The following is a 15,779-nucleotide window of genomic DNA, read 5'->3' as shown; positions in this document are numbered from 1 at the left end:
GCTCTAATATAATTATGAAACTATAGATAAATTTAGGTGTGGATTTTTTTGTTTCGGTTTTTCATACATTTATTTTGTTGGGATTTTTAAATTTGAGGATTCTGGTTTTTGTATTTTTTTAAATCTCAGCCTTACATTTTTTCAAATATTACCTCTCTAATATAGTATCTCTCTTGTCCTGGAATTTCAACTAAATGTATATTAGACTTTTTCTTCATCTTCTAACTCTGTAATTATCTCTTAAATTCTGTTACTTACAATTCTGTTTTCTTCTGTTCTTCATTCTAAATATTTTCTTCAAGGCTATCTACCAGTATACTAATCCTATATTAAACTATGTGTTAATTGTTAATCCATAGAGTCCTAAATTTAATGTGCTGAACTATTAAGTCTAGATCTTCTATGGGGACTTTTGTAGAAAGTATTGTAGTTTGGTTTTTATCTCCATGAATATACTAATCATATTTGTTTCTCACTCTGTATTTTAATTTACTATAGCACAAATCCAATTATAATCTGTTTCTTACTTTTTCTTTTATTCTAGTGTGCCAGAATATCTTTGTGTGCTATACGCTAAATTTGAATAATAAAACACCTGCAAAATAAACTGGAAATTATGGCATCATTTTTTTAAAAGAGTGTTTGCAATTTTTACAATGGCATTTGGCAGCACAGGGTCACCTTAATGCAATGTCAGACTTTGAGGTTTTCTAGACAGGGACAATAATTTTGGACAGGACAGGAATCCGTGTAAAGATTAATTTATTTCTGTTGTGTAATTACTGCTTTTAGGATCCCCAGAATCCATTCGTTTAGCCCAGTAATGCTGCCAAATCCATCTTCTGTCTCTTCGCCACTTTGTGAATACCAAAATACTTCCCTTGATAAAAGATGTCCCCATTGCAGGACTTACTTCTATAAAACTGTATCTACTAAATTATGAACAGTAATTTTTCACTAATTTTTTTTAGGTATATCACATTTAAGAAAAAAAAACTTTTTCAGCTGTTTTATTTTTCATTTATTAGTAGAATCTATTTCTATATTTACCAAATATAGTAAAAAATTACTGGATTTACCATTATCAGAAATCAAAGACCTTTCCTGGTGCCATACCTGTACTTTTACGTGTTTGATAATGTGAAACTCAATCTTCCTATTTAGTATAAACATCATTTTCATAAGAAAAGTTGTTGAGTTGATTAGCTATAAAAAACTGGCAAGCCATGCATAAGTCTTTGTTAAACACTGAGTTAAAAATACAATTAAGAAATAGTGCAGCAATAAAAATGTTTAATTTAAAAGAATACAAAACATCATTTGCTGATACATAATATGGAAGGAATATAAATAATTACTGTAATCATAATCATGCATTATTATAAAACCAAGCAATATACCAAATGAACTTCATTAGACAATGTGAAGTTATATTGTCAGCTCTGAAAAGCATTTGAAATACTATTGGAGTTTAAGATTTTGTTCAACAGTTTTTTGGTTGGTTTAACTCTGCTGTGTTATAAATGAACTCAATTAAAGAAGACTATTAATTGCTGTATTTGTGCCATTTCATTTACAAGGAATTACTAAAGCCGGTACAACTCTGAGGGTACGACATTTTTTTTCCCCCTCAAAGCAGCTGGTCATAGAGAAGGATTGCTCCCTCAAGAACCATAAAATTCTTCCCTTTGACAGCCAAGCAGAAAAGGTGAGAACAAAATAAACAGCACTGCTAACAGGAGCTGTCACCATGATGAATGCTGATGAGCAGTAATTAATGTGGATTCTCTTAAGCAAAGCCCACAGGTTTAAGCTGATGCCCACTGACTTAAAAATGGGAAGGCAGGAAAAAGGACCAAAGAATGAAGAAAACAGGAAACACTGCTTTAAAAAAAAAAAAAGGAAGCTAAAATATTAAAAATGTGTAGCATCTGACCTTCTAGCATTTTTGTGCTCTTGAATATTATTCAATGCTACAACCAGTTAATAATTAGTGTTAAACACATATTACCCATCATGTATATGATTATTCTTTCTACTTTTACTTCTTTAAACAATGCTTTTTAAATTCATTCATTGTCTAATGAACACTTATTGATAATAAGGTAATGAGTAATTCTTAAAAATTAGTTTTATTTATGTATTTTTAAAATTGAACCCTGGAGTACTCTTTGGCTAAGCTACATTCCCAGCTCTTTTTTGTTTTTGATTCTGAGACAGAGTCTCATTAAGTAGCCCAGGCTGGCCTCCAAAGTGTGTTCCACTTGGCTCAACTTCCCAAGTCACTGGGATGACAAGTCTGAGTTCACACACCCAGCTTTATTTTTTTAAATACTCATAGCTCTTTGGATCATATAAAAGCACTATTTTTGATTTTATATTTAACTATTTAAGTAAAATTCTGAATTCAAAACTGTCACATTAATAATAATGATAGTACTGCTATGTTAGTATGTTTATGTAAATAATATTTCATGAGTGTTTTTATTCTCTTACGATCCAATATCAGAGCATAGAAGACACATTTACAGCCTCCTTGAGATGTTATCTAGGCAAACAATTTCTTCAGGAAGTCATTCTTTGGTGAAGAAACAATTTCTAAACATTACCCCTTCTGAGTCTGAAATTTGGGTCTTAGGTTACAAATACCACCTCTATTAACCATCACCATGCAGATATTTGTGATTCAGTTGACAGGTCAGGGTGCACCACAAATCTGACAATATTCTCCAGGGTCACTTTTCCAGCTCCTCAAGAGCAGACACCTGTGTGCTCTTAACTTAACCTAGAAGACATCTGAAAGGAATTCTCAGGAAACTTCTCTTGTGGACTACAAACATTTCATGAGAAAAAAATACATTTTTATGAAGAGTTATTTTGAGCATTTGGGCAACTGCCACATACTATCATGAGGCCATCCTTTCCTGGAAGCACATATCACAATTTTCCCTGGTTTTCACCAGTGAATTTCATATAATTTATCATATCAAGCTTAACCTTTTTTTTCCTTAAATTAATTCTCTAAAAACAGACTGCGTGGTTATTTGAGAAAACCCGTCTTATTTTCAAATGTTTAACCTAGTTGCTCTTTATAGTTGTTAGTGAAGATGTTCATTTCCAAATACAAGGAAAAGGAGAATTTCTCTGCAGGTAGGAGGAAGAAAGAACAAGACATATGGTTTAGTGGCTACAAGATGCCACTGCCATAAATAGACCAAGTGCCATCCAGGAGTGGTTGAATCCGCCACGCTACCAGCGCTGGTTTCATGAAAGAAGGTTAGATTCATGAGTAATTGCAAGAGAGTTTTAAATTAAAGAGACAAGACTCTTATTACCTTTAATACCAGCTCCAGGATGGCTTCTCCTAGCTCCCACCTCCAGCCACCTCATGTGGTAGTGAGGTTTACAGAAGAGACTAGGGAAAGAGAGAGAACACACCAGGGAGTGGGCTTTTATTGGGGAACCAAAAATTCCAAGGAAAATCCCATCCAATGAAGGTTAAGGGGGGCAGCATCCCAAGGTCAGGGGCAATGATTGGGGCTTTGGGACAGTGGCCAGGCACGCCTCTGCACGGACAAGCACTCAGACCTGGAGAAGGGTGGGGAATAGTTCTGACACAGCTGTGTCTAAGCGCCTCTCACCCAGCCAGGGAGGTAGCTCAAATCACGTGCAAGGATGGCCTCCCACAGTTGAATTTTCTTTTACTAGCTTCCTTATATCATAAATCCTCATCTACCTTAGCAGAATCCATTTCAGTTGATTTCAAGCCTAAAAAAACCTGACCCATAAAAGTTTTAAAATAATTGTGTCATCCTCCCTAAAACCTCTGTTAACAGATCTCTTTTTTTTGTGCATACACACGTGTGTATTTGTGCAAAGTGATGCAGAGATTTTTTATGTACGTATTTGATATAACAATAGTAATTATTATTATAGTGCTTTGACTGTTTAGATTTATTTTTTTCCTTTGATGATGGTCTTTTTTTTCCTAAATATTATTCATTAAAAAAATACTATCCATTATCAAGGTAGTGTTAGAGAAAGTGGGAACAAAAATAACAAACTTATGCTGTTCTGATATTTATACTTTTTAGAAATACTACAATTATTTGTTTTTCATTTCGGCAATTGACATTTCAATATTATTAATGCTATTCTTTTAGGGAAAATCTGAATATTAATATGGCTCAATTTTAAAAAAAAATCATTTTTTATTTTTTTTCTTTTTGAGATAGGCTCCTACTTATTGCCTAGGCTGGTCTCAAATTTGTGGTCCTCCTGCCTCAGTTTTGTTTTTTTTTTAAGTTACTTTTATGTTCCTTTAGAATTTAAGCATTATTAGACATTTGACAACTGACATAGCACAAGATCCATTGAACAGTTTCAAGGGACATTTTAAGAAGGCAGTGAAGCACCTTGCTGATTACAACAATAATACTCAGGCAGTTTGTACAAAAAAATATGAAACCATAAGTAGAAATTACCTAAGTTGTTTTATAAGTAGCACCTTATAAATTTATTTTTAACTGTAAGTTAACAAGGGAAGGGTGATCCTTTACAGAAAATTGTAAATGAGCTTTAATCTGTTTTTATTTAAGACCAGTTAGCATCAATCTTATTTTTAACTATTAAAAGTTTAGACTTGTATATCAACATGAACCTATTTTGCAAAGAGGCAAACTAATTTAAAAAAATAATGTCTACTGCTGGGGTTGTAGCTCAGTAGTAGAGCACTTGCCGAGCATGCATGAAGCACTAGGTTAGATTCTCAGCACCATATAAAAATAAATATATAAAAGAAAGGTATTGTGTCCATCCACAATTTAAAATAAATAAAAAAATAATGTCTAAAAACTTACAAACATCAGATTTTCATGTCCAATATAATAAATATTACTTTCAAAATTCTGGAAGTGGATGTAATATTTAGCTTTCTGAATGAAGGTATAGAGATACAGTTAATTTTTAAAACAATTTTAAGTATTAATGATTAATTGACATTAACAACAACACAAAACCCACAATTTTCATCTCATTTTAAAAAGACATCATTTCAGAAATAGAAATAGAAACCATCAGCATTTTAAGTCATCTGTTATTTTCTTTCAGTTCTCTCAAGACTGGAACCAGGAAAGAAAATACTAAATAAAATTAAATTCCTTAAGTTTAAGAATTTTGGCAATCTATTTTAAATAATTGTATGTTTATAAACCTTTTAAGAACTTAATGCAAACTCAGCGTAGAGATGTTAGTGCACAGGTTTATTTGCAAATTTTCAAATGTCTGGAACAATTTATACTTTAATTCTTTGACTGATAAACAATAGTATGTATAATATAACATTTGCGTTGTGAAAGCCTAAGGTATCTAGTTCTGAATGGAAGTTTTCCTTGTGAATAATGTAAAAAGAAACATTTTTAAGAATACAACCTAAGCAAAGAATACATAGGAAAAATAGCAGTAGCCCATCTATTACAAAGAAGCAGGTAAGTTCTTCCAGTTTTATATATGTGCATGTATATTTAATTCGTATTGACTATTGGCATCAGACCTCATAAATAATCATGTCTTGTAACCATAACTTCTATTTGGAAAATCCTTTAATAATGGAGCTTTTACAACACAGCAAAGGATGATTCTCTAAAAAGGAAAAACTGAACATTCATAAATATCTATCTGATATGTTTATCTAATTTACTTACCTTAACAATTATCTTTAGACCACCCATGGACATAAAAAGCATTGAATCCTATCTAGAAACAAATATGCCCATTGGTTAATAGGCCAGGATATCAGTTACCAGATTTTAAAGATATCATCATCCTTAAGAAGGTCAAATTAACTTATTTGTCACAGTTTTACCCAAGTCATGTAAATTAAAAGGCATTCGGGCTAACAATAGGTTTTAAGTTACATGTCATTTGTTTAATGTCAATCAAGTATTATTTAAGCAAAATGTAAGCATATAAATAAAAGCACACACAAGAAAATTTAAAAGCTTAGATCATTTACTAGTTTTAAAAGCCAGATTTTAGATCTGATATCACCTCAAGTAGTCTGTTCATTTTAAACTTTCAACCTTAGATGATAGCAGTTAGAAAATTTATACCTCAAACACTCAGGCTGGCAAACTTTGAATAACTATTTTACTTACTTTAGGTAGAGAGAAAAATCAAAAAACATTTAGCCAGATATATATATATCTGGCTAAATATATATTATATATATTTCCCGTTAAGTTTAAATAAATATAAATATATATATATATATATATATGTATATATATATATATATATAATCTTTTTTTTTTTCATTTAAGCTTCCAAAATCAAGAAGAGAATTAACCAGGAAAAAAAAATTGAGCTCGAAATGAAATGATTGTGGATAAATGCTGTCCATTTCTTTTGAAAGAGGACTATTTGATGACAAAAGCCAGAGCCAAGCTTGGGAAAATAGAGATTTCCTATCTTAATAGATAAATCTGCTTTNGAAGGATGATAGAGGAAAATACACACGCGCGCGCGCACACACACACACACACACACACACACACATATATATATATATATATTACATATATTTTATTTTTTTTTGGAATCACCATCTTTATAAAACTCAGGCTTGGGTGACGTTTTTGTAACAGAAGTAAAGGCAGAGTAAGATAGAAGGCCGGATATATACATATGTAGATTTAGTTAGTCTAATATTGTCAGTCTCAGCTTCTTTGAAGTCCACATCTGTCAATCAGGCCAGTGAGGAACAGCCGTTCAGTCTTTGCTCAGGTTAAGAACTGTTGTCCTTCATTTCAGAGGAATTCTATTTCAGAAGCTCCATCTAGGAAGTCTTGGCTGGTGACAAAACTGCAGGAACCAGAAACACCTGATTGGTTTTTTAATCTAGGTGACTAGATCATGTCACCAAATGAGCAACCAAAGAAATAAATACAAGAAAATTGAAGAATGAGGACTGAGGACTTCAAATATTCAGATATCAGTAGAGAAGTACTCAGCAAAAGAGACTGAGAAGGAACAACCTAAAGGCAAGAGAAAAAACAGAACTTTTGTTGTCTTGAAATCAGTTGAAGAGAAGAAGAAGAGTGAAATTTCCAATGTGTCATATGTCCATGAGAGTTTCAATACGAGGAAGACAGAATTACCAATTGTATTTAGTAACTCATCATACATTGGTGATCTTGGTAATTACTATTTTCATGGAAATTTCTGTAGAAAACCCATTTGGACCTGGTTTAAAAAAGAATTGGAGAAGAGTATATGGAAACAGGGAATGAAGGAGCTTTGTTCTAAAAAAGCTGGAGAGAAAGATAATGGAGAGAGGATGCAGAAAGTCCCCCCCAAGGGGGGACGTAGTTATGGATAAATTAAAGTGTGTCTATATGCTGATAGATACTATCAAGATAATCAAGTGAATATTATTTGAAGTGTGAGGTCCTTAAGAACTTAAAAGATAAAGGTATAAACAGCAAAAATGGGTTGAACTTACCTGGGGACTCAGATAATTCTTTTATAGTATGGTGGTAGACATAAAGATGGGACTTTGAAGAAGTTCTCTCTGTTCACTTGGTTTCAATAGAAGTAAGAAGATCCTTAAGCAGGAGAGTAGATGTGGAAGGAACTAGTAATGATTTGAGGTAGGTAAAGAATGTATGACGTAATCATTCAGTAGAGTGGATTTGGAATAACTGCATGGTTTCTGGAGAGATTAGAGACTGTGAATCAAACTAACAGCTACCAAAATGTCTGTTTTTCTCAGCAATGTTCAGCAGCATTGATTCATGGGTGGAGCAGGTGTAGAATTGTGAGCCAGCCAAAATGAAATAAATCAACAATGTAACAAAGCAAAGCTTAAAAACATGGCGAGGCACTTTCCAATCAGCCACAGGCTCTGGGTGGGATACCCAGCAACCCCCTCCTTCCCTGCAAAAAGAAAGAAAAAGAAAACAGAAAAAAAGGGAAATGTGAGAGCAGGGCTGAGAAATGAGTAGATGCTTTTCATTTACATAGTGGAAATGGGTAGAAACAATAGACTAAAAACTGCAGTTCACTCTGGAGGATTATTTCAATCCATAATGAGAAATAATTGTACTTTTTTAGTTTACTCAGGAATATAAAATCATTTTAAAATTGTTTTGCATTGTGTTCAAGTATTTTCAAGATTTTTAAAATTGTAATTATGCCCTTTCATCATTCTTAATTTTTGCCCTGATATTCTCAAGCTAATTATAATCTATATATTGCTACTCCTAAGAACAAGCTTATATAAATTTATTTTTATAGAAATTTACGTTGTTGCTTTATAATTTATTATTTCATTCCTTCTCGTCTTCTGTTATCTCAGTAGTTTTTTAGTAATTTTTTACTAATTTATCTTAGTAATTCAAGAAAAAGCTCTGTTTCACCACCAAACACTATTAATGCCATTTCCAACCCCCTGAGCTGTATGTAGGTAATTTGGTGAATATTTGTTTGATCATCAAAAATTCTAAGAATCATTCTAGAAATTTTTCAATGCATAATTTGATTTTAGTGAATATTATAGCTATCTTTTAAAATATAACTTTAGAATAAACAATATATAATAATTGAAACAATGCAGTTTCACATTGGTCCTTAATGCATTATCATGGTATCCTGCCTGTCTTCAAAGTATTGTCTGTGCTTTCTGGTTTCAGAATCACTTGTTTCTTTCTACCAGTGTCCAATTTTAAATGAAAGTTTGTTTTCTGGATTTAAATTTCTTCTATTTTCCAATGTGTAGTGTTCTGTAATTGTAATATAATCATTATCTTTCTTGGATATGAATTAATTCCTTATTCCAATTCACTTGTGATGAATATGCATGTAATTAATTTCATAATAAACTTTTATGTAGGAACCTAGCATCATTAAATATTTAAATAAACTAGAAGTGCAGAATGTGGCATTAAAGATGAATTCTGGAGGCTATGCATGCATTGTTTTTAATATGTGATCCTTAATGTTAGCCTCTTTGGGCTCTTCAGTTTTGAAGTACTGATTAATTTTAAAGCAAACTTGATATATGCTGTTTGGATGGTGCTGCCAAGAAAATCAAAACTATGCTCCAGTTTGTAGGTATGTGTGGGTGTACACATGTGTGCGCGCGTGCATGGATATGTTGGACTGTTTCTTTGGTTATAGAATTTGTGAATGCAGAGTATTAAATTTGTACAATGTGATGTTTATTTAACCATAAATTCTTTTTTCGTTGTCTTAAAAATACTTCTATTCCAAGTCCTTGGTCTTTTTTTAAAAAGATCCTTGATTACATAACTGTTGCATCCCACTTCTGATATGTGTATGTGTAATCTTATCCCAGTTTTAATATATTTTTCTTTTTATCCTAAGTTCTGAATGTTATTGTACATATCTTTTACATCAAACAATTTGGTCATTAGTGTTATTAATTGCATCTTTCATGTCAAATTATCTATAGTGTTTCTGATCTAACCTTATAGCAATATTAATATCCATTCTGAAATTATTTTTAGTTTTTTGATATCTCCTTACCTGGTGTTCCCTGGCCTCAATCAGTGTTCTTTTTATTTCATTTGTTTTAGTGTTATTTTCCTTTAAATTAATAAAACTCACACTGTTTCAAATTTAATAATGTAAAAAGCAGATGTTTTCTAATATTTGTTCTGTTTTCAGTATTAAATCTATTTCTTAATACAGTAGTTGTGTATTGACAATGTTGAAGTTACATGGTTTTAGCATTGTAGAATCATTTCATAGTATTAATTTTATTTTTTATTTTTCCAGTGTATGCAACTGTGAATAATGAGAGGACTTTTCAATTCAGCTGCTTTCAGTAAACTGGCCTAAGGATTATCTTATTCTTACTTCCAAACATGTCTCTGCTTTAATAATCCTTCTTACTGACCATGAATTATATAGGTTTCTAAATATACACAGAGCACTTTGTGGTATTTTGCAGACATCTATTTGAATCTGCTCTCCTAAGTATTGATCTTTTCTTATTAGAAATGTTCAGTATTGAATTTCATTTCTGAATAATAAGAAGGAATCATCAGTTTTGTGCTTCATCTCTTGATTTTGAAAAGTACATGAAAACTACAAATCTCAGAGTATATTGTTACTGAAACGTATTTTTGCTGCAGTTATATCCCATATTTGAAGAGTCTTCCTATATAAGCTCCATTTTTAATGCTGGAAAATTATTTCCTAGGAAGTTAAAAAACTGAGTAACGAAAGAACGGAATGGTTCTAGCCACTCTAAAAAGAGAAAAACAAATAAATTACTCCCAGTATGTACCTGTTGGAGGGTAGGAGGCAGAGAGAATTACTGAAATTGAATATCTAAAAGATACAGAGAAATAAGTAAAGCAAACCATGACGATGGTGATATAGAGGTAAAACTAATCCATCCAAATCACACTGCTATGGAGTGGAAAGGCTGTCACAGACCCAGGATGTCTGGTTCAAAGTGACATTTTCGTATCTTTACAGTGAGGTTAATAATTGCACCTCATGAGTTATTAAGGTACCCATGATGATCAAATGAGCTAAATTTGTAAAATGAGCTAAATTTGTAAAGTACTCAGAGCAGAAATGGCACGTCATAAATTCTGAATTACATAATGCTTATTGAAAACATATAAACAAATCTACAACTTACATCATGGATAGCTTATCATTCAACTTTGCCTACTCAATCTGAGAAAGATTCTATTAAATTTTTCTGGCAGTATTCAAAATCAAATACCATGAAGTACTTATTAATATGTAAATTTAATGATACTTTAGTTCCCATTATATAATGTTGGTACTTACATAAGTCTAGATCATTCAGGTATTTATCTAATTATCTTTCAAGACTAGTGCCTTCAATAACCACCCTTGATATTTTGCTATTCCTTTATGAGGTACAGCTTGTATAAGCCTTCATTGCTGTACTCAAAATAATATTCTTCTTGTTGTTCCCTAAGGTATATATATTTTTAAAACAGAAAATTAATGTAACTAAACAAACCCAGACTGTGACTACTTGTAGAAAAACGGTAAACAGAATGTATGGGATCTAAACATTTGTACAGAGCTTCAGGTAAATATTCTAAATAAAAAGTTTCTCGGGAGACTTCATAATTTAAAGATCACTTAGTATAATAGAATATTATTTACCTCTCTTATTTTTAAAATTAAACACACAATTTATTCATCATTGGCACAAAATTCCATGTATCCAAACCTCTTTATTCTGTCATGTATAATTTATGTGTAACAACACCTTTTCATTATTAGTTTTAGAAGAAAGTCTTTGAAGAATAATTTCCTAAGGTTGATGTAGAATAGTTAACACTGCTCAATGAGTTTCCCTAGACCATCTTAAAAGTTTTCTTTAGAGCAAACTTTTCAAATCTGTTTTTGGTTTCTTTGCTTGCTAATGAAACTGCTAATGAGCGTTTTCTCTTAATAGTTGTGTAAATCCTGTTGAATGCATATAATGTCAACTCTGTTTATTCAGATGAGTCCTGTTCAATTTATTTTAAAAATCTAAAGACATTCAATTATTAATGATGTCTATACATGCAAATCGGTTTAACTCTTCTGGTGGAATTTGCTACTCATTAATCTGCTACAAATGTGTACTTGACTGAATTGCTCACTGAATCTTTTTTATAGAGGGCAAAATCTGAAAAGAGCTTTCATCCATTTTGTATACATGACCAACTTTTTTTTATAAACTAAAGTATCACTTTAATTTACCATGTTTTTCCTTTTCCTCATAAAGATAGATTAGGTTCTTTAGTAAATAGACTGATTGAATAAATTGATTTTCCCATTAAGGCATTACTCAATCTAAGAGCTGCTATTAGAAATAGTTTATGAGTAAAATTCTTATACTTGTTAACACATAAGTATCCTTTTTCAAAATTGAATTTCAAAAACTGGAAATTATTTGAAAGAATTTTAGAGAAAACATCATTTACCACAGGAAGTCAAGTTGAATGCCGGGAGACAGCCCAGAATAGAATTGTTGAACTGAGCTTTGCCCAGTCTATAGTCAAAATACATCATTAGAGCTTTCGACTGATCAGACTCAGCAAAATTGGTATGAAACTAAACTGATTTAACAATAAATAAATCAATTTTTAAAGAAAATTTAATTTTCAAAGGATTTATGTCATTTGACAAGCACTTTATTAATAAAAATATATTCTCAGCCAATACTTATTTGATACCTTCTGCACTTGGTGAATGATTTTCACAGATATTTCAAATTAACAGGGATTTGGGTAATTATTCTTCAGTATTTGGGAGAAAGTAAAGTGTGATATTGAAAAATTTTTATTTATTGAAGCTTCAAAGCAATGAGCTGAAAGAGTTCAATTCATGTTTCTACTTCACAAATGATATGCTTTGAAAACTAGTTAGGTGCTTGAGGTAGGGCTTTGCCTAGTACCATCAATTAGAATACTAATTGCAAATATGTTCTTTTTTTGAGAAAAAAAATATATTTCAAAGTCTCACCAATATCAAGATTTCTAAAAAAGAATGAAAAAATCCTCATAGCTGTAAAATGCTATTTCAACAGCACTACAAGACCAAATTTCTACAGTCACATTTCACCAAGTTCATTATTACCATACCTGAAGGGTATTACCTGTAGGTTCCTCAGGTTGGTCCTCTTGGCTCTGACACAGTATCTATCAATCTCTTTTCTTATAGTTTGTGCATGTGTGTCTATGTGTGTATTTCCACTGCTCCTTATGACACAGCACCTTTAAAGAGTATGCAACCAAAATATTTTGGCTATTTGTTTTTCTAATAAGTGACTTTAGTTGACCTTATGTTTATCATCATGTTTATATTAAAAACATTAAATTTCAATGTTCTCTGTCACTAAACTACTAATGCTTTTGATATTATTTTTATGAATATTCATGTCAGCTTTGCTATTGGTGAAATCAAAGCATATTTAAAACTGTTGATATCAATATTATTTATGTCTTTTATTTTTAATGTTTGTTTCAATTCAGCATATTTAACGATTTTGTGTGTGTGTATGTTTATGCATGTTGCTTTTTGTTGCAATTTTTCTACCTATGATGGAAACACAAATTCTACAGATTGGGGAGAGTCATTGTGAGAATACTCTTCTCTACTTTTCATCTTATAGGCTCTTAAAAATTATTTAAAAGTTATTTCTGTACCATAATTTTCCCATCATTGTTTTTTATTTTATTTTTTTTTCCTAAGGTAAATATAGCCACAGCAATGGTGGGCTTGTGCCATTAAATCTCTGGACATTTTTGAAATGTAGGGTAAACATATGTAAGTGTCAAACTTAAACCCTTGATATATGATAATTATATTGATGTGGAAAATTTTTATAAACATACTGCCATACTCTGAACCATTTATTACTTATAACTTGAGTTTTCTGTATCAGACATAATTCATTATATCAAATCATTACACTAAGTCACCCTTAAAATACTCTTACCTTCTCTTATTTTATAAATCCTGGAAGACATTTTATTGTGCTATAATTGCTGTGATGTTTCCATACACCTGTTTGTGGGGGTACTTTGTCAATTCTGTTTCTATAATTAATATATTGCTAACTCTAAAAACTTATCATCACTTATTTAGTTCTTAAAAGTAAATATATTATTATACATTGATTACTTCGTCTTGAAATTTGTTTTTGGTCTCAACCAAATATATTTTAGTATGAGCAATGAACAATAATGCAGAATATATACACATAATATTGGTTCTAAAATATTGAGTTGAAACTTCCAGTTATAAGTACAGTACATCATTAACAAATAGGAGGGTCTTGGAAAGCCATCTAATTCTCTGAATACGGCTGTATTCCTATGTAAGCAGGGGAGTAAAATTGATTCCCTCTTTATAGTCCGCTGTTTTGCTCATAGTGATGGATAATGGATTCCAAAGCATTCTGAGAAAATATATAAATGATCCAGTTTTATAATGAGTATATTTACCAATAAAAATACTTGCTGAATAATGCTTTCAGTCCTTTTATATTATCCTAAATATAATATTTTGATTGTTTAGGATAGAAAGAAAGGAGAATAAGGGGAAGGTAACACATTGTATTAACTAATCAAGCCGATACATCTTTTTGGCCTCCTGAAGGTTATGGATACTTAGGTCTCCAGGGGGCCTATATGTTAATATATGAATTGTACTCCTAGTGTGCTTACCACGAGCCTTTACAAACTTCACCAAATAAAAATAAAAGTGAAGACTCAACAAATGATACTTAATAAGTATTTATGAATAAGCATTTATTCATTAATATAGTCATAAATTGATAGACATTAATTTTATATAAAATACATAAGAAGGTGCTGTGTTTATTACACATCAATATTCTTTTAAAAGTTTTTATCGATGCATTATAATTACACATAGTAATAGATTCATTGAGACATATTTGTGCCTGTCTGTGACACAGTTTGAGGTTTCATTTACTAGTAGTGCCTCTTTCAATCCTCTCTTTCTTCCCCTCATCCCCTTACCCTCCTCTCTTTGTTCTCTTTTATTTTCATAAGATCCTTTTTCCCGCTGTTTTGCTGTCTATCTTCTACATATGAGAGAAAGCATATGACCCTTAACTTTCTCAGTCTGACTTATTTTAGTTAATATGATGCTTTTCCAGTGCCCTGTGTCTTCTTATAAATGACATAATTTCATTCTTCTTTATGGCTGAATAAAACTCCATATATATCACATGTTCTGTATCCATTTATCTGTGGACAAACACATAATCTGGTACAATTACTTGACTCATGTGAATTGCTCTGCGATAAACATGGTTATGCATGTATCGATATAGTATGCTAACTTTAATTCTTTTGGATAAATGCTGAAGATTGGTATAGCTGAGTCAATATGATGGTTCCATGTCTTTTGAGGAATCTTCATACTGATTTCCATAGTGGTTGTACTAACTGACAGTCCCACAAACAATGCATACGTGTTCTTTTCCTTCATGTTCACATGAGAATTTATTATTATTTGTATTCTAAATGATTACCATTCTAATTGGAGTCAGATGAAATCTCAGTATACTTTTGATTTGCATTTCCTTGATTGCTAAAGGTGTTGAACATTTTTCATATATATGAATATGCATTTATTCATTAATCTATTCATAAATTAACAAACATTTCATTCTTATGCAAAAATAGGTGCTGAGGTTATTATAAAGCAATATTTTAAAGCTAGTTTTTGTCACCTATTCACTTTTCCATTTAGCTCATTTATATATTCACTTAGTCATTAAAATAGAATGCATTGAGTATTCACATTTCTTTAGGCTATGAGAAATGAGAGACACAACCAACATCTCTTGACTTTCAAACTGGACAAATTTTTGCATGTGACATTGTAAGAATATCCACAGTAAACACAAAAAGCACCAAACAGTTTTTTAATATTAATCTATTTAAATTTTCCCCAAAATAGTGGTTTTGGGAGCAAATGACAGCTATTATGACCTTGTCTCTGGCATGTGCTCCATTGCAGTCCCCATCCAGTCTTCTTGCTCTTCTTCAAGCATGTCAACAATTTCCTCCCAGAGAGTTTGCCTGGAAAATCCACTTAATCCACAGTTTCTCTGACTTGCCTCATTGCCAAATTTAGATCTGCACTAAATATCACCACCAAGTTTGGCCATTAATAAATTCCTCTGTCACACTGTAACCTTGTACTTTGCTTAGAATTGTCTTATGTGTCTTAATAAA

The sequence above is a fragment of the Marmota marmota genome, unplaced genomic scaffold, assembly GCF_001458135.2.
Source record: "Marmota marmota marmota unplaced genomic scaffold, marMar, whole genome shotgun sequence".
In the NCBI taxonomy this organism is placed as follows: domain Eukaryota; kingdom Metazoa; phylum Chordata; class Mammalia; order Rodentia; family Sciuridae; genus Marmota; species Marmota marmota.
This window is presented reverse-complemented; position numbering follows the sequence as displayed.